This window comes from Lutra lutra, chromosome 6 (assembly GCF_902655055.1).
Source record: "Lutra lutra chromosome 6, mLutLut1.2, whole genome shotgun sequence".
NCBI lineage: Eukaryota > Metazoa > Chordata > Mammalia > Carnivora > Mustelidae > Lutra > Lutra lutra.
The window spans coordinates 140977772-140997621 of record NC_062283.1 but is presented as its reverse complement, the minus strand read 5'-3'; positions in this window follow the sequence as shown (position 1 = coordinate 140997621).

The window sequence follows — 19850 nt, the reverse complement described above, 5'->3', positions numbered from 1 at the left end:
ACTTTTCTTTACTAAAAACAAATTTGTGAGGGGAAAGCTGAGTACACATGATTAACACTATTTTCCTTTTGTTTTTAGCTTATAATTTTACTTTTCACCACACTTCTCTTGAAAGAGTCCAGGCAGACAGTAAGACTTTTGATTCAGGCAAATCAACACTTCCACGCTCATACTTGATAATACAATCCTATTAAAGTTTTTAATTCTTAAAGGAACCAGACATAGTCCAGTTTTGGATTTTTATAATTTTCCTCAGTGTAAGTGAAAATTTCTAAAATCCTAGTGTCTCCATACTACCTATCAATTTATTCCCTTCAACAAGTTAAAAGAACCTCAAGAGCAAAAAGCAAGATTTACCCTCCTTTGTATATATGTTAATATACCTTCATAAGTGTAAATGAATACCTGGATAGCATGAGGAAACTCTGAGAAGGGTACAATATGTGATGTCTACTCTGAATGTTTAAGGGAACATTTCTGAATATAAATATAAACAGGAATTTTTCTCCAAATTTTCCCTGATAGGAGCCTTCAGAATTATCAATGTTAGTCCATCTCATGTGGATAGAAAAATCTCACCTGAAACAATGCTTCTTTATAATTATTAATGTATCTTTTAAAATAGCTGCAAGTGTTAGAGTCTTCTTTCTTTGAGGTTAAGATTGATTTTCTAACATAATAAAAGAGTCATTTAGAGCCAAGTTTATCTGTTCTGCTTTCATCATTTTATTTTGGGTTTAAAATAAGATAGTCAGCCCTAGAGTATGGAGATGGATTTTTAAAATATTTGGTTTATACATTTTTTGTAGGCAATTTCAAGATTAGTTCTATAAGCAGGAAGCTTTTCTAAAAATATAATCTTATAAAATGACCATATGAAAAAATACTTTCATTTATGTTCTAGAGTGCTTAGTTTTTTTTAAAAAAAAAACATTTAATTTGTTGTGATATTGCATGTATATTACCTTAGAAAGTGTCAGTCTTATGTATATTAAATATTTTAAGGAAAGCTCAGAGCATAAATGGGCAATATTTTAATGTATGAATTTATATTGAGCTCAGTGAAGGCCCATGGAAGGGATATGGAGACCTGTACAAAGAGGAGGGGATTCTATAAGATGGACAAACAAGATGATCATATTGTTAGAAAAGTGACAATAGAATGAAAAAAAAACCTTGTGGGGGAGGAATTCTGTGTCCAGAAAGAGGAAAGATATATTAACAGGGTGGGAATAGACTGGCTGGAAAAACAGCTCAATGATGGATCCAAGGAGGGGGTACCATGCACCCAAATAGAAAATGGTCTCTTTTTCATACATCATACAGTGATATATGAAACACAAAAGGAAAAATTATCATAGATCTGAGCATAATACTATTTTCAGGACTTGAATACCTGGGCCTAAGTATGGGCGAGAGAATAACACTCCATCTCAAGGAGAAATCTAATGCTTTCTGCTGGAGCAATAAATGACCTTATTCTACTTTTATTATTTCCCAGAACAATAATAGGTTTTGGACTCCCATATTTTTGATGAGCACAAGTAGAAGAGACAAGAAAGGGAATTGCTGGCGGGAAATGGAAAATGAGAAAGAACTTTGAGCCCACGGATGCTTGTGTTGGGTTCTCTTCCACATTTACATGTAGATGCTAGCAGCTAAATATTAAACAAAAGTCGGGAGACGCTGTTGAATTGTTGTATGGTTCCCTTGGGTAATGCTATAAATAGCTAAATAATTCCATAAAGTTCAGTGTATTTCACAAGGTGTGTGATCACAAATATGTGCAGTTTCATTGACTGAGCAGGTAACTTATTTGATTAAATGGTTTGAATGGGTAGATGGCAAAGGATACAGCATAGGAATTCCATTTAAATTGTCTGATATGATTCTCAAAACAACCTGGAAATGGTAGCTTGAGTAGAAATCACTTCGTTTCCACTTTACGAACTCAGAAACTGAAGCTCAAACTATTTCAACAACTCAACGATGATCACCTGTATGGAAAATAGTAGAACAGAGACTTGAGGAAGTTAGATGTTACGGGGCAAATTCCTTCAGTCTTCTTTCTTAATCCCTTCTTATAGCATATGAGTATAAATAAGACATTTCCTTGCAGGCTACTTTATGCCAGGCACAGTGGTAGTGCTTTACCTCAAATAACCTTAAGAGATAAGTAATATCATGAAGACTTCTATACAAGTGAGTAATGGAGCTCTATGAGAAGTTGGAGAGGAGGACTTCAAAGGCTCCTCTTTAGTCACTACATTCTGCTGTTGATCTCATGTAGCTCAGTGTCATTAAGGGCCTAGAGATTATGCTGTACATCATAAACACCTGGGTTTATACACATGATCAGACACATTAGAACTTTGTATGCCAGGCACTGGAACCAGATACTAGGATAAAAGAATGAACAAGTCCCTGTGTGAATGGAGCTTACATTCTAGAGGGAGGGAGGGAAAAAGTGTTGGGGGCAGTGGGAAAGGGACAGGGAGAGAACAATTAGTCTATGACTAATTTACGATTAGTCAGATAATAATAAGTGCTAGGAAAAAAACAAGCCCGTTTTGTGATAAAATCATATTGGTAGTCCAATGAGAAACCAAATTGAGAGGCATATCAAGATATTTGGATTTGATTATATAAATGAGATCATAGGAATTAAGAGAATAAAGCTCAACCATATTTTTATTTCCTCAATTACTAACAATTGAGCTTTTAATTAATTCATTTTAAGAGACAGGTGTGTGTGTGGTGAGGGGGTGGAGCAGAGGGAGAATGCTAAGCAGGGTCCATGCTTAATTCAGAGCCTGAGGAGGGGCTAGGTCTCATGATCCTGAGATCATGACCTGAGCCCAAATCAAGAGCTGGATGCCTAAACAACTGGACCACCCAGGTGGCACTTGAGGTTTTTATTTCTAGAATCTTTTTAGTTTTGGCTGATAACCTGATTTTCAACTGGCAAACTTTCCACCAGACTCAATCTCCTTCTTCACAGTATAATGGGAACACCTATCACAGCAAAAAATACAGTCCATAAATACTGTGCTTTCACAAATGCCAAAATATCTATTATGTATAAGGAACTGTAGAAAATAATCTAATTTCATGTTAACAAATTTGAATTAGAATTTCCAAACTTGAAAACGAATTTCAATATAAATTCTTTAAATTCAGCTCTAAAACTTATTAAGCAATTTAAACTCTTAGTGTGAAGATACAAAGTACTTTACGGAAGTTTAGTTACTCAATACCTACTAACTATCTTTTTTCCTTTCTGACTTAAAGCTAAGTATTATAATTATTATTTTTTAGGGATAATTTTTTTTAACTGTGTTTTCTCCATGGATTTTTAAATTATAAATAGTTATATATATACATATATATATTTTATTAAAGATTTTTATTTATTTGAGAGAGAGAGCACATGAGAGGAGGAGGGTCAGAGGGAGAAGCAGACTCCCAGCTGAGCAGTGAGCCTGATGTTGGATTCGATCCTGGGACCCCAGGATCATGACCTGAGCCAAAGGCAGTCGCTTAACCAACTGAGCCACCCAAGTGCCCTAGTTATACAAATATATTAATAGTGTCCTTCCATTCTTAGACAATTGTTAGCACATCATAGATTTTTTCTTTATTGCTTTCTTTTTTTAATTAAAAAATTTTTTTGACTTTTTAAATTAAAAAAAAATTATTATGTTACATTAGTTGCCATACAGTACAACATTAGTTTTTGATGTAGTGTTCCATGAATCATTGTTTGTGTGTAACACCCAGTGCTCCATGCAATTTGTGCTCTCCTTAATACCCATCACAGGGCTAACCCATCCCCCCACCCCTTATTGCTTTCTTATACTTTGTGCATGTTAACTTTGTAATCAATTACTTTATTTTTTTTTAAGTTCTTTTTTTTCTTTTTTTGAGAGAAAGAATGAGTGATAGAGAGAGAGAATATAAGCGGGGGAGGGATGGGGGAGAGGCAGAAGTGGATTCCCTGCTGAGCAGAGTCCCACGTGGGGTTCCATCCCAGGACCCTGGGATCATGATCTGAACTCAAGGCAGACACTTAACGGACTGAGCCACTCAGGCACCCCTATAATCAATTATTTTAAAATAAATTGAAAATTTATTTAAATTTTCTGGAGATAGCACATATTTGTTATTCCTTCCTTCTTACAGCTGTAAGCAACAAATTATTATTTGGATGTTCCACAGTTTATTCAACCGATCCATTTTGATGGACATTTGAATTGCTTTCAGACTTTTGCTACCACCAATACTAGTGCAATGAACACCTGTGCTTTTCATATTTTTGCCAGTATGTCTTTTAGATAGGTCCTTGGAATTACTGCTAGATCAAAGGGTAAATGTGTATATAATTATGCTAGGTATTTTTAAACTCTTCTCATTGGGAATTTCATGGTTTACAGCTTTAACAGAAAAATTTGAGTGCCTGATTCTACATTGAATTGCCAACAGAGTGTGGTTTCAACCTTCTGGACTTTTTGTTTATGTGGTAGAAGAGAAATAGTATACCAGAAGTTTCACTTTGCTTTTCTCTTTTCTGTAAGGTTGAATATCTTTCCTTAGAGTTAAGAGCCAGCCTTTAGTTTTCTTTGTGCTCTGTTCATTTTAAAAATAGGGTCATTAAATTGTTGAATCACTATATTGTATACCTGAAACTATTATAACACTGGATGTTAACTGCCGCAGAATTAAAGCAAAATCTTTTAAAAAAGTTAAAAAAATAAAAAAAAAATGAGGTGATTAGTCTTTTTTATTTTAGGACCAGTTTATATATTAGAGATATTAACACTTCAGTTAGTATTTTTTCCCCAGTTTTTCATTTGTCTTTGTAATTTGCTTAAGGTCTTTTGCCATGCAAAAAGTATCTTTTTATTTTATGTGTTCAAATTTATCCATGTTTCCCCATATTCTGGAATTTGAGCAGTAGGTACACAAAGTTTCCCAGACTATAGAGGAATTTAACCATACTAACTTCTAGAACTATGATGTTTCATTTTTTATGTCTATTTTTTTGGTATTTTTGGAATTTATTGTCTTTTATGATGTATGGAATGGGTTTAATTTTTATGCTTTTTTTTCATATGACTATCCAGTTATCATAATTCCATTTACTAAACAGTTCGTGTTTCCCCTCAGACTTGAGATACCACCTCCTTATTGTACTCTGTTTTATGTGTGTATATATGTAACTGAGTTTATTCTGAATGTTTTATTCCATTCCATTAGTCTCTCTGTCTTTTTAACGCAACAGTTTCCACACTGTTATGAAGATCCACAGTGTATTTTAAGAACTGATAGGACTGGCCACTTCCCTACTTCTGTTTCAATATTTTTGCTTATTTGTTTTTTCAAATGAAATTTATAGCTAAGTTGTCCAGGTCTGGAAAAGAAAAAAAGCCTGATGTTTTTCAAGTGGTATTGTATTAAAATCTAAATTACCTTAAGGGAAACTGATCTATTTATAATGTTGATTCTTCTTAAGCACATGGTCTATTTTTTCACTTGTTAACATTTACTTTTGTGTCATGTAAGAGTGTTTTAAAGATTTCATCATAGAAGTGTGGATATTTCTTAAAATTTGACCTAGGTAACATATTATTGTTATCATTTTTAGCTGCTGCAAATGTGTTTTTTTCATTATATCTTCTATTTGGTTACATCATATATATATATATACATACATATATATACATACATATATATATATATGATATTGTTTTTGTATGTTAATTTTCATACATGTTATTTTATTATTTATGATATTTTTTTATTTTAGGGGATTTCAATTTATTTTTGCATGGGGTCACATATTTTAAATAATAACCATTGGGAAATTATTTCAGTTTAAAATTCAAAGCCCCAGAAAATTTCCAGAAATACATATACCACATAAAATAAAGAATATCTGTGCTCAATGAGCCTCTAGGTAATAAATCCAAGACCATAGCCCACACTGAAGTCTCAAATCTCTGCTTGGTTGGGCTATATTCATTTTTTTTTTAAAGATTTTATTTATTTATTTGACAGACAGAGATCACAAGTAGGCAGAGAAGCAGGCAGAGGGAGAGGAGGAAGCAGGCTCCCAGCTGAGCAGAGAGCCTGATGCAGGGCTCGATCCCAGGACCTTGAGATCATGACCTGAGCTGAAGGCAGAGGCTTTAACCCACTGAGCCACCCAGGCGCCCCTGGTTGGGCTATATTCTAAATTCAGCATAAGCAAGTTGTAAATCACCTTACTTTGAAGAGCCATTAGATTTCCTTTAAGGTATATATACAGTAGTCCTCCCTTATTTGCAGTCTCTCTTACTGTAGTTTCAGTCACCTGTGGTCAATCAAGGTCTGGAAGCAGATGATTCTCCTTCTGAGATATTGTCAGAAAGTCAATAGTAACCTGGTCCTACCTCAGAACACTTATGTCATCCCCTTCAATTCATATCATCACATGGGTATTCTCCTCTCCTATCATCACAAGAAGAAGAAGGGTGAGTATAGTAAGTAAAATATTTTGAGAGTGATCACATTCATGTAACTTTTATTATAGTATATTAATGTAATTTTCTATTTTATTTTCAGTTGTTGTTAATCTTGTACTGTGCTAATGAATAAAATAAACTTTATCATAGGTATGTATGTAGAGGAAAAATATAGTCTATATAAGATTTGCTACTGTGTGTGGTTTCAGGCAACCACTGGGGATCTTAGAACATTATCCCTGTGGGTACTGGGGAACTACTGTATATAGTTTTGTGTCTATGAATCCTTTTGTAGAATTTACCCATTTCTCTTATAGTCTATAGATACATATTTCTCTATGGCTCTCAATTTTTCAATTTTCATGGCAAATTTTAGCCTGCCCAGCATTTTGTCATTTGTAGTTCCCCTAAATAGTTTGTTTCACCTCATCTCATAAAATTGAAACGGCTTTTCCTCTTACTTACAAGAAAATAAATATACTTTCCAGGGCTCATAAGGCCTTATAAGATCTGTGCCTCAATTCACTTCCTTCCACCACCTGTGTAACCTCATCTTCTACTTCTGTCCCTCATTTCCTCCATATTGCCTCATGGTCTTTGCACTTATTTCTCCTGCATATCCCAGTGGCTCACCCCTTTGCCTCTTTAAGGTGTTTCATCATATAGATCATATAGATCAACAACTCCTTTCCTGATCATTCTTTTCAAGTAGCCTATATACTGTGGTTGATGTATTATTGACCCCATTTTTTTTACCCCTCCCTGTGTCTATACCCCTTACTATTAACTCTCTAGTTCTTTCTCCCAGTGGGTAGGGTGACATACACAGTTCTTTGAGTCTAGGTTCAGCAATATGACTTTCTGTGGCCAGTAGAATTAGAAGAAACAGTGTGTTAGTTGCAAGTCTAAGTCACAGGAAACCTTGGCTGTTTCCTTCATATGTTCTCCCACATCTCTTACAGGGCCCTGAGAACCTGCTCAGACCAGCCTGCTGGAGGTTGAGAAATATGAATTAGGTCTGAGTTGCCCAATCACCTTGATCAAGATTGACCTTGACCATCCTAGAGTCAGCCAATCCTAGCTGACATCAGCATAGTTGATATATGTGCAATAAATGCTTACTGTTGAATGTCACAACTTTGTAGTAATAGTTGACTAATAGGTACACCATTGCCACTTTATTCCACTTCACAGCACTCACCTTTATTTAGCACTTACCATTTATCCAGTCAATTACGGTGGATCCTTGAGCAATGACAGGGTGAGAAGTGCTGACACCCACACAATTGAAAATTCACATATAGCTTTGATTTTCCCAAAACTTAACTGCCAACAGCGTACTGTTTGGTTGGAAGCCTTCCTGATAACATAAACAGTTGATTAACACATATTTTCTATGCTGTATGTATTATACATTGTTACAGTAAAGTATTCTATTTCTACAATAAAGTAAACTATAGAAAAGAAAATGTTATTAAGGAAATCTCAAGGAAGAGAAAATACACTTACAATATTGTACTGTATTTATTGAAAAAAATCCGTGCATAAGTGGATTATGCAATTCAAACCCATGTTTTCAAGAATCAATTGAATATATGTTGCTTTTGTGTTTATTGTTTTCTACCATTCAATATTACTTCCATGAAGATAGGGAATTTTTCTGGCATGAGTAGATTCTCAATAAACATTTGTTAGATGAGTAAGTTCATAAATTATTTCCGTAAGTTTTGCTAACATACACTGATTATTTCAGTGTATGTACGACACTGCCGATAGAGTTTCCCAAACTAATTATTTTCTCACACACTTACACTGGTGATTTAAATTAAGTGCATATAGCTGTCTTTAACTATCCTTTGAATTTTGTACATAATTATTTGAAAATATCATGACTACAGTTGGTTGGTATTCTACAAATAACCATTTTCATTGTTCTTGTTTTCTCTGGATTATTGGCTGATTTAAAAAGGCAGGAATCAAACTGTTTGGGGGCTCAAGGTTAATACCCACTTGAAATTTTCCTCTCCTCTTTTGCATGCCTAACTGAATAAGGATAGTGAACAATAAATATTACTAAGCAAATTTTCTCATATTTCATTTATTTTTGGAAAATATTTCATTGATCTTTTTAAATCTTTGAACATTGTTGAGAATTAATAAGTTTAAAGTTAGAGAAAATGTTGTTAATTGACTGAAATGTAATTGAAAATATAGAGCAATCTTAACCCAAATTCTGCTTTTAATGTGCGACTCTAGGCTAGGCTCCCAGGTGCCAGAATGTGGTATTATTTGTCACTTCAACCCTTTGGAGGTATGATACCCAAGAAGGGCTCAGCAAATCAGATGTCATCATAAATGCCAATAGTGCCAAAAGTGGGGACTCCACAAATTTGTATTTTCAGCTTAAGTTTACCCAACTCCTCTTAGAGGAAGAAAAGAGATGTAGCCATTGATAATCTAGACCAAAGGCTGGTGATCTACTTACTGTTCCTCTCTGAGTAGAACAATTCAACAATATTTGCTATGGAAAGCTTCCATCATGACAGCAATTGGAAAACAAATGTTTATTTCTGTTGAGCTTTACTTGCAATTATTTCAGAAATTTGTCAAATATTTAACCACATTTATAAAAATTTCATCTTGTTTTTATTATTTAGCCTATATGGCCATTTGCTGAAGGAATGATTATAAATATTCAGTTCTATTGGTATTATTGAATTGATCCCATCACATAAGTGCTAAGGATGTAATTATTTCTCTCTTTCAACCGAATCCTTAAAACAGAGACTTCGTGGCACAAGGGAAAGAATTCAAGGTGATATTTAAGTTTTTACATTTGGAAGTGGGAATGCAATAAAAATTATTTTGTATATAAAGTATTGCTTAAGTTACTTGGAAGGTCTTCTCATCTTGTTTCTCAAAGTATCATTCTTTTTGGTTCTGAATGGACTTTTTTCTCATATTTGAATTTAAATCCCACTTCTCTTCAAACATTGCTGTAACGTAATTTTAATAGCACCATCTATTAGGAGTCCATCTGTGAAACAAATAAATGGGACCTATTTTGTTCTCCATTCCAAAGCTGCCAAAGACTTTTTTTTCCAAAGAAAAATGTCCTGTATGTTCTAAAATTGTCTATACATGATTGAAATGGAAAACTTACTGTGGTCAGAATACTTTTACTTTTTCTTGTAGCATCCAGATAATTGAGACATATGTATTATTTCAATTTAAATTGCTTGCCCTTAAAATCTTTTTGTGTGTGACCATGTATGAATGCACAAAGACATGCACACAAATAAGCATACAGTCCTAAGTTAGTTTATGTTTATATTGAAAAACAACACTTTTGTCAAACTTTTCATCTGTTGCAGGTTTTATCTCTTCTCTTCTGCTTTTAGCAGATTTTTCTAAATATTTAATTACAGAGGTAGGAGCCCTAGATTTCCCTCTGTTTTCCAAGTTTCTAGATGTATAATAAAACTAGTAAGTAACCACAGGAACTCTAAAATAACTTGTATAAAACCATACTTCAACCTAAATATTACTTATCCCATAGCCATTCTGGAAAAACACAGATATGCACACGTACATGCCTTTTATTTAACTCTCAAAATTGTTAATTACTTTTTTTATGTTTGCCGTCCCTCATTTTTCTGCTCTTCTATCACAGGGACAAGTCAGAATGCATAATATTCAAAAGATGAGTCTTAAGTAGCTCTTACTCTGCTATTCCAGCAAATTCAGTGGAAAAGGTTCTACAACAAAACAAATCAGCCCTATCTCCCTTGTAGCATGTTATTTCGGTAATGTGCCTTGTACTGCTGCTTTTCTGCCACAATATGAGAGGATATCAGAGTTCTATGCTTCAGGTTTCCCGGAAAGATTTTGATGGGATGCAAGAGCTGGTCCTTCTCATAGAATAACATTTATTGCATCTAACAAACACAAGAACAAGAGCTGCAATTATATAAAAGATAGGAGTCCTTTTTTATTATCTTAGAGCAATTCAGTTATGCCACATCTACTTGACTGAATTCTCCTGTTCATAAAAGAAAGAGGCAATTAATGCAGGCAAAAATCATTACTGCACACTGAATGGAGAAGCCTTTCCAACCCCAGCTGTTCCATCTTGTTTGCTTTTGCTTTTCCCAGTGAGTTTTTAGAATGCAGACTTAGTGCAAGCTTACAATATTGTGACAGATCACACTTCCCTAAGCTCTATGGAGTACTCTCCAAATGATCCTGGAAGCCTTCCCAGTTTTGGTGCTGATAGATTTAGTTGCTGTACTTCTCAGACAAACAAAGACTTATTAGGGCTCTGGGGTGGGGAAATCTTGAACAACAAGCAAATACATAAGCAATGATCAGACAAAGACAATATTATTTGTATTTTGAAATTAAAATTCTAGTTGTCTGTGTTATGATGTAAGGTTAAAAGTGACTTAGGGTGATTGGACTGGGAATCATCTTTGCTCACTGAAGTCACTAGGAACTCCTTAAGAGGGTAACTTTACCAAAGAAAGAACTACTCTTATACTAATGCCTATCATTTATTAAAATCCATGGTCCAAGTCCTGTTTAATTCATTTAAGTCTCATAGCAATCTATGAAGTAACTATTATATCGCTTTTATAAATGAGAAAACTGGGATCGAGTACAAGAAACAACCTGCCCAAGTTCATAGAGTTAATATGGGGTTGAGTTGGGTGTCAAACGGAGGCAGCCAAGTTCGCAGCCTACAGTCCTGTTTCCTTCTACTGCTGATCACTATGCTCCATCTTTGGAAGCATTGGCTCTAGAGCTGGACAAGCTGGGTTTACACCCTGGTTCTGGAACGTACCAGTTATGCGTCCTTGGGTAACGTGTTTAACTTCCATAAACCTTAGTTTCCTTTTCTGTAAAATTAAAACAATAAGCTCAACCTCATTGTGTTCAGTAAGAACAAATAGAATATGCTTGGAGTCCTTACTTGGGTGGGAATTATTAAATAAAAAATGGTCCCTTCACCTAAAATTCATATGTTTTCATAGTAAATTATAAGACTAGTTTATTGGGGCGCCTGGGTGGCTCAGTGGGTTAAGCCGCTGCCTTCGGCTCAGGTCATGATCTCAGGGTCCTGGGATCGAGTCCCGCATCGGGCTCTCTGCTCAGCAGGAAGCCTGCTTCCCTCTCTCTCTCTGCCTGCCTCTCTGTCTACTTGTGATCTCTCTCTGTCAAATAAATAAATAAAATCTTTAAAAAAAAAAGACTAGTTTATTGACTGTTCTCTTGCAGCTACATGTTCTCCTCATTCCTTCACCTATGCTTATTTATTTACTTTTCACCTGCCATATATCACCAAATACTGGGAGAAAAACTGAAGAGTTTTCTTATTTGCTGAAAATATCCTGTGCGTTTGGCTCTTTTCTCAGTAAAATTTCAGGAAAATCACACCTGGAAGTTAAATCTGAGGTCAAACTCTATCTTCATTCTGGTTGTGCTTAATGCTTTTTTTTTTTTTTTCTTTTAAATGGAATGCTTAGTATTATATAGTCAGAGAAAGAGAACTTTCATAGTAATGTCACATGACTTACTGTGGTTTTACAAGAATTTGCATCAAAAATCATTTCCTTTTGTTAAATAGAAAAAGGATTATTTCTGATTAGGCAGTTGTTTTGTAAAACTGTGTTGATGCTAATGAGTTTTTGCAATAGGTTGGTTTACACAAATGTCGATAGAATGGATTTCCACCTATCTTTCAGGACTATGAATGACTATGCAGCTTTTCTTCCTTGAGGATGCTAGATGACTTTGATTTCTTTCCCTAACTTATTTATATATGCTTCAAATTGGTACCTTGGCAAGTATTCAGGGTCTATTTTAGCAAGGAAAGTGATGAACCATATATATGTACATATATACAAATCCCTTGACTCCATGCTTCCTTCTATTTGTGACTGCACTTCATTGATTTTTTTTCAAAATCATTTTTCCAAGTTATTTGTCACACACGCAGTCTCTACTTCTTCACTTCCTACCTCTTCTTAACCTGTTAAATCTGCCTGTCACTTCTAATGCTTCGCAAAAACTCTTCACAAGAGTGCTATTGAGATTTAGAACTAATTGACGTGTCTTTCCACAGCCCACTCATGTTATCTTTCTCAAAAGATAACTTTTCTCTTTTGGCTTTTACGATAACACACTGTCCTTTCCTGTTTGATACTCCTCTTCCTCTGTGCGAAATCTAGGTGTTGGGGTTCCTTGGTGTATGTTGGTCGGAGTTCTCCCGAGAAACAGGATCTCTCTCTCTCTCTATCATCTATCTATCATCGTCATCTATCTATTCATCTACTTATCTAAAAGGTCTTGGATCAGTTGATTGTGGAGATTGAGAAATTTCATGATCTTTCATCTGCCAGCTGGAAACCCAGGAAGACCAGTGACATATTTGGGAGGCCTGAAAACCACAGTGGTGTAGATTCCAGTCTGAGTCTGAAGGCCTGGGAACCAGAAGTGCTGAGGACAGGAGAAGGGTAATGCTCTAATTCAATAGTCAGGAAAGAGAGAGAGGGAGAAGAGAGAAAGGGTACTACTTTCCTCCTTTTTCTTCTATTCAGGTCCTTAGTGGTTTGGGTGATGGGCACCTGCAATGGGGAGGGTGATGAACTTCACTCAGTCTACCAATGCAAATGCTAATCTCTTCTGAAAGCATCCTCACAGACACACCCAGGAATAATCTTTAGTCAGATATCTGTGATCCAGTCAAACTGACATATAATATTAACTATCACACTTGAGGTCAGTGCTAGGCTCTCCCGATCACCTTCTTTTCTTAGGTGAGTTTATCCAGTTCCATGCCTTTAAATATAATCTAAATTTTAAAAACTACAGAAATAATATTTCCATTTCAAATTCCTCCTGTAAATTATTTATTCAACTGGCTACCTAATATCTCTATTTTGATAACTCCTGAGCATTCCAAACTTAAATGGGGGCCAAGTTGAATTGCTTTCACCTCCAAACTTTTTCCTCATTTAGTCTTTTACCTCTCGGGGATGGGCATTGTTGTTCACTTAGCCGCTCAAACCAGAAACTCTCCCCCACCTCCATGCCTATCCATGCACAAACTCACTGTTCAAACATATAGTCACCCACTCACTACATCTCCACCACCTCAGTTTATTTCACTATCATTCTGATCTGGACTCCTGCATTAGTCTCCTACTTGATAGTATCTTTTCCAGTCTTGCCTTCCTCTGATCTATTATACATCTGGAAGTCAGAGTGGTCTTTTGGAAACAAAAGGATGATTCTGCTGTCCCCATGCTTTAAACTGTTCATGACTATTGCAAGTAGGATCCTGTGTGGTATGGCTTCTGCTTCTCTTTCAACCTCATTTGCTCCACTCTCTTCTTTGCTGTATTTCAACCACAGTGGCTTTATTTCAAATCTTTGAACACACCAAGTTCCACTTTCCTTTCTTAATATTTCAGCACAAATATATCTCTATGCCCACTCTTTTTTGTGCTATTCCTGTGATTGATTGTTTTCATTTGGTGGATCATTTTATAACTTACTGTCTAAAGACTTTTGTATATTATAAAAATTGATTTTTAAAGAATTCTGCAGCATAGTCCCTTGTTAATTTTCGTCACCTCACCTAATACAACTTGTGTTAAATACTTATTTGTATTATCCATTTCTTCACTAGATTATATATTTTGCTAGTAAAAAGACTATTTTTTGTTTCAGATATTATAACCTCAGTGTCTCACAGTGTTTTGAATGGCTATGTTCAATAAATATTTCCTAAATAAATACGTAAGTTAAATAGAGCAGAAAATTTCTTTGAGAAATGGGTGTGTGTCAGCATTCCTTAGAGCAGAGCAAAATAAAGAACAATTACAGTTGTAGACTTTGGGACAAGGTTTATGAGTTCCCTGGGTTTACATTTATTAAAACTTCTGTGAACTTCAACCCAACTACAACATAAAGTCCATAAAAGCAGCAGTAAAAGAGAAACACAACTGAGCACTATTCATAGTCTTCCCCAAATTATTTCCAGAGTGATTCTCTACATTGTTCTCAATACAAAAAACAAAACAAAACAAAACAAAACAATTCAAAACAAAAAACAAAACAAGAGAGGGAGGAGTCAAGATGGCGGAGAAGTAGCAGGCTGAGACTACTTCGGGTAGCAGGAGATCAGCTAAATAGCTTATCTAAAGATTGCAAACACCTACAAATCCAACGGGAGATTGAAGAGAAGAAGAACAGCAATTCCAGAAACAGAAAATCAACCACTTTCTGCAAGGTAGGACTGGCGGAGAAGTGAATCCAAAGCGACGGGAAGATAGACCGCGGGGGGAGGGGCCGGCTCCCGGCGAGCGGCAGAGCAACGGAGCAAAATCAGGACTTTTAAAAGTCTGTTCCGCTGAGGGACATCGCTCCAGAGGCTTAACCGGGGTGAAGCCCAGGCGGGGTCAGCGTGGCCTCAGGTCCCACAGGGTCGCAGAAGGATCGGGGGTGTCTGAGTGTCGCAGAGCTTACCGGTATTAGAACGGGGAAGCCGGCTACAGAGACAGAGCCGAGGAGTGACTCTCAGCTCGGGGTTGCCTTGAACCGGTCGCAGGCTCGGTCAGCTCGGAGCGTGGCCGGAGGCCAGGGTGGCGGGAGTCATTGGGTGCTGTTCTCTGAGGGCACACTGAGGAGTGGGGCCCCGGGCTCTAGGCTCCTCCGGGCCGGACACCGGGAGGCCGCCATCTTCATTCCCGTCCTCCGGACTCTACGGAAAGCGCTCAGGGAACAAAAGCTCCCGAAAGCAAACCCGAGCGGATAACTCAGCGCGGCCCCGGGTAAGGGCGGTGCAACTCCGCCTGGGGCAAAGACGCTTGAGAATCACTACAACGGGCCCCTCCCCCAGAAGATCTATGGGAAACCCAGCCAGGACCAAGTTCACCTACCAAGGAGAACGGCGGAATTCCAGAGGAGAAGAAGCAAAGCACGGAACTCAAGGCTTTCTCCCCATGATTTTTTAGCCTTGCAGTTAATTTAATTTTTTTTTCTTTTTCAATTTTTTTTTCTTTTTCTCTTCTTCTGCTAAATTTTTTTTAACTTTTACCGTTTTCTTTTTTTAACGTTTTTTAAATAGTTTATCTAATATATATATATTTTTTCCTCTTTTTATATTTTTTCTTTACCGGCTTTCTTTTTTTTTTAATAGTTTCTTTTTTTTTTTCTTTCTTTCTGAACCCCTTTTTATCCCCTTCCTCCCCCCTCACAATTCGGGATCTCTTCTGATTTGGCTAAAGCATATTTTCTTGGGGTTGTTGCCACCCTTTTAGTATTTTACTTGCTCCTTCATAAACTCTTATCTGGACAAAATGACAAGGCGGAAAAATTCACAACAAAAAAAAGAACAAGAGGCAGTACCAAAGGCTAGGGACCTAATCAATACAGACATTGGTAATATGTCAGATATAGAGTTCAGAATGACGATTCTCAAGGTTCTAGCCGGGCTTGAAAAAGGCATGGAAGATATTAAAGCAACCCTCTCAGGAGATATAAAAGCCCTTTCTGGAGAAATAAAAGAACTAAAATCTAACCAAGTTGAAATAAAAAAAGCTATTAATGAGGTGCAATCAAAAATGGAGGCTCTCACTGCTAGGATAAATGAGGCAGAAGAAAGAATTAGCGATATAGAAGACCAAATGACAGAGAATAAAGAAGCTGAGCAAAAGAGGGACAAACAGCTACTGGACCACGAGGGGAGAATTCGAGAGATAAGTGACACCATAAGACGAAACAACATTAGAATAATTGGGATTCCAGAAGAAGAGGAAACAGAGAGGGGAGCAGAAGGTATATTGGAGAGAATTATTGGAGAGAATTTCCCCAATATGGCAAAGGGAACAAGCATCAAAATCCAGGAGGTTCAGAGGACCCCCCTCAAAATCAATAAGAATAGGTCCACACCACGTCACCTAATAATAAAATTGACAAGTCTTAGTGACAAAGAAAAGATCCTGAAAGCAGCCCGGGAAAAGAAGTCTGTAACATACAATGGTAAAAATATTAGATTGGCAGCAGACTTATCCACAGAGACCTGGCAGGCCAGAAAGAGCTGGCATGATATATTCAGAGTACTAAATGAGAAAAACATGCAGCCAAGAATACTATATCCAGCTAGGCTATCATTGAAAATAGAAGGAGAGATTAAAAGCTTCCAGGACAAACAAAAACTGAAAGAATTTGCAAATACCAAACCAGCTCTACAGGAAATATTGAAAGGGGTCCTCTAAGCAAAGAGAGACCCTCAAAGTAGTAGATCAGAAAGAAACAGAGACAATATACAATAACAGTCACCTTACAGGCAATACAATGGCACTAAATTCATATCTCTCAATACTTACCCTGAATGTTAATGGGCTAAATGCCCCAATCAAAAGACACAGGGTATCAGAATGGATAAAAAAACAAAACCCATCTATATGTTGCCTACAAGAAACTCATCTTAAACCCGAAGACACCTCCAGGTTTAAAGTGAGGGGGTGGAAAAGAATTTACCATGCTAATGGACATCAGAAGAAAGCAGGAGTGGCAATCCTTATACCAGATCAATTAGATTTTAAGCCAAAGACTATAATAAGAGATGAGGAAGGACACTATATCATACTCAAAGGATCTGTCCAACAAGAAGATCTAACAATTTTAAATATCTATGCCCCTAACGTGGGAGCAGCCAACTATATAAACCAATTAATAACAAAATCAAAGAAACACATCGACAAGAATACAATAATAGTAGGGGATTTTAACACTCCCCTCACTGAAATGGACAGATCATCCAAGCAAAAGATCAACAAGGAAATCAAGGCCTTAAATGACACACTGGACCAGATGGACATCACAGATATATTCAGAACATTTCATCCCAAAGCAACAGAATACACATTCTTCTCTAGTGCACATGGAACATTCTCCAGAATAGATCACATTCTTGGTCCTAAATCAGGTCTCAACCGGTATCAAAAGATTGGGATCATTCCCTACATATTTTCAGACCACAATGCTCTAAAGCTAGAACTCAATCACAAGAGGAAATTTGGAAAGAACCCAAATACATGGAGACTAAACAGCATCCTTCTAAAGAATGAATGGGTCAACCAGGAAATTAAAGAAGAATTGAAAAAGTTCATGGAAACAAATGATAATGAAAACACAACGGTTCAGAATCTGTGGGACACAACAAAGGCAGTCCTGAGAGGAAAATATATAGCGGTACAAGCCTTTCTCAAGAAACAAGAAAGGTCTCAGGTACACAACCTAACCCTACACCTAAAGGAGCTGGAGAAAGAACAAGAAAGAAACCCTAAACCCAGCAGGAGAAGAGAAATCATAAAGATCAGAGCAGAAATCAATGAAATAGAAACCAAAAAAACAATAGAACAAATCAACGAAACTAGGAGCTGGTTCTTTGAAAGAATTAATAAGATCGATAAACCCCTGGCCAGACTTATCAAAAAGAAAAGAGAAAGGACCCAAATAAATAAAATCATGAATGAAAGAGGAGAGATCACAACGAACACCAAAGAAATACAGACAATTATAAGAACATACTATGAGCAACTCTACGCCAACAAATTTGACAATCTGGAAGAAATGGATGCATTCCTAGAGACATATAAACTACCACAACTGAACCAGGAAGAAATAGAAAGCCTGAACAGACCCATAACCAGTAAGGAGATTGAAACAGTCATCAAAAATCTCCAAACAAACAAAAGCCCAGGGCCAGATGGCTTCCCGGGGGAATTCTACCAAACATTTAAAGAAGAACTAATTCCTATTCTCCTGAAACTGTTCCAAAAAATAGAAATGGAAGGAAAACTTCCAACCTCATTTTATGAGGCCAATATCACCTTGATCCCAAAACCAGACAAGGATCCCAACAAAAAAGAGAACTACAGACCAATATCCTTGATGAACACAGATGCAAAAATTCTCGCCAAAATACTAGCCAATAGGATTCAACAGTACATTAAAAGGATTATTCACCACGACCAAGTGGGATTTATTCCAGGGCTGCAAGGTTGGTTCAACATCCGCAAATCAATCAATGTGATACAACACATTAATAAAAGAAAGAACAAGAACCATATGATACTCTCCATAGATGCTGAAAAAGCATTTGACAAAGTACAGCATCCCTTCCTGATCAAAACTCTTCAAAGTGTAGGGATAGACGGCACATACCTCAATATTATCAAAGCCATCTATGACAAACCCACCGCAAATATCATTCTCAATGGAGAAAAACTGAAAGCTTTTCCGCTAAGGTCAGGAACACGGCAGGGATGTCCGTTATCACCACTGCTATTCAACATAGTACTAGAAGACCTTGCCTCAGCAATCAGACAACAAAAGGAAATTAAAGGCATCCAAGTCGGCAAAGAAGAAGTCAAACTATCACTCTTCGCAGATGATATGATACTATATGTGGAAAACCCAAAAGACTCGACCCCAAAACTGCTAGAACTTGTACAGGAATTCAGTAAAGTGTCAGGATATAAAATCAATGCACAGAAATCAGTTGCACTTCTCTACACCAATAACAAGACAGAAGAAAGAGAAATTAAGGAGTCCACCCCATTTACAATTGCACCCAAAACTATAAGATACCTAGGAATAAACCTAACCAAAGAGACTAAGAATCTATACTCAGAAAACTATAAAGTACTCATGAAAGAAATTGAGGAAGACACAAAGAAATGGAAAAATGTTCCATGCTCCTGGATTGGAAGAATAAATATTGTGAAAATGTCTATGCTACCTAAAGCAATCTACACATTTAATGCAATTCCTATCAAAGTACCATCCATTTTTTTCAAAGAAATGGAACAAATAATCCTAAAATTTATATGGAACCAGAAAAGACCTCGAATAGCCAAAGGAATATTGAAAAAGAAAGCCAAAGTTGGTGGCATCACAATTCCGGACTTCAAGCTCTATTACAAAGCTGTCATCATCAAGACAGCATGGTACTGGCACAAAAACAGACACATAGATCAATGGAACAGAATAGAGAGCCCAGAAATGGACCCTCAACTCTATGGTCAACTCATCTTCGACAAAGCAGGAAAGAATGTCCAATGGAAAAAAGACAGCCTCTTCAATAAATGGTGTTGGGAAAATTGGACAGCCACATGCAGAAAAATGAAACTGGATCATTTCCTTACACCACACACGAAAATAGACTCAAAATGGATGAAGGATCTCAATGTGAGAAAGGAATCCATCAAAATCCTTGAGGAGAACACAGGCAGCAACCTCTTCGACCTCAGCCGCAGCAACATCTTCCTAGGA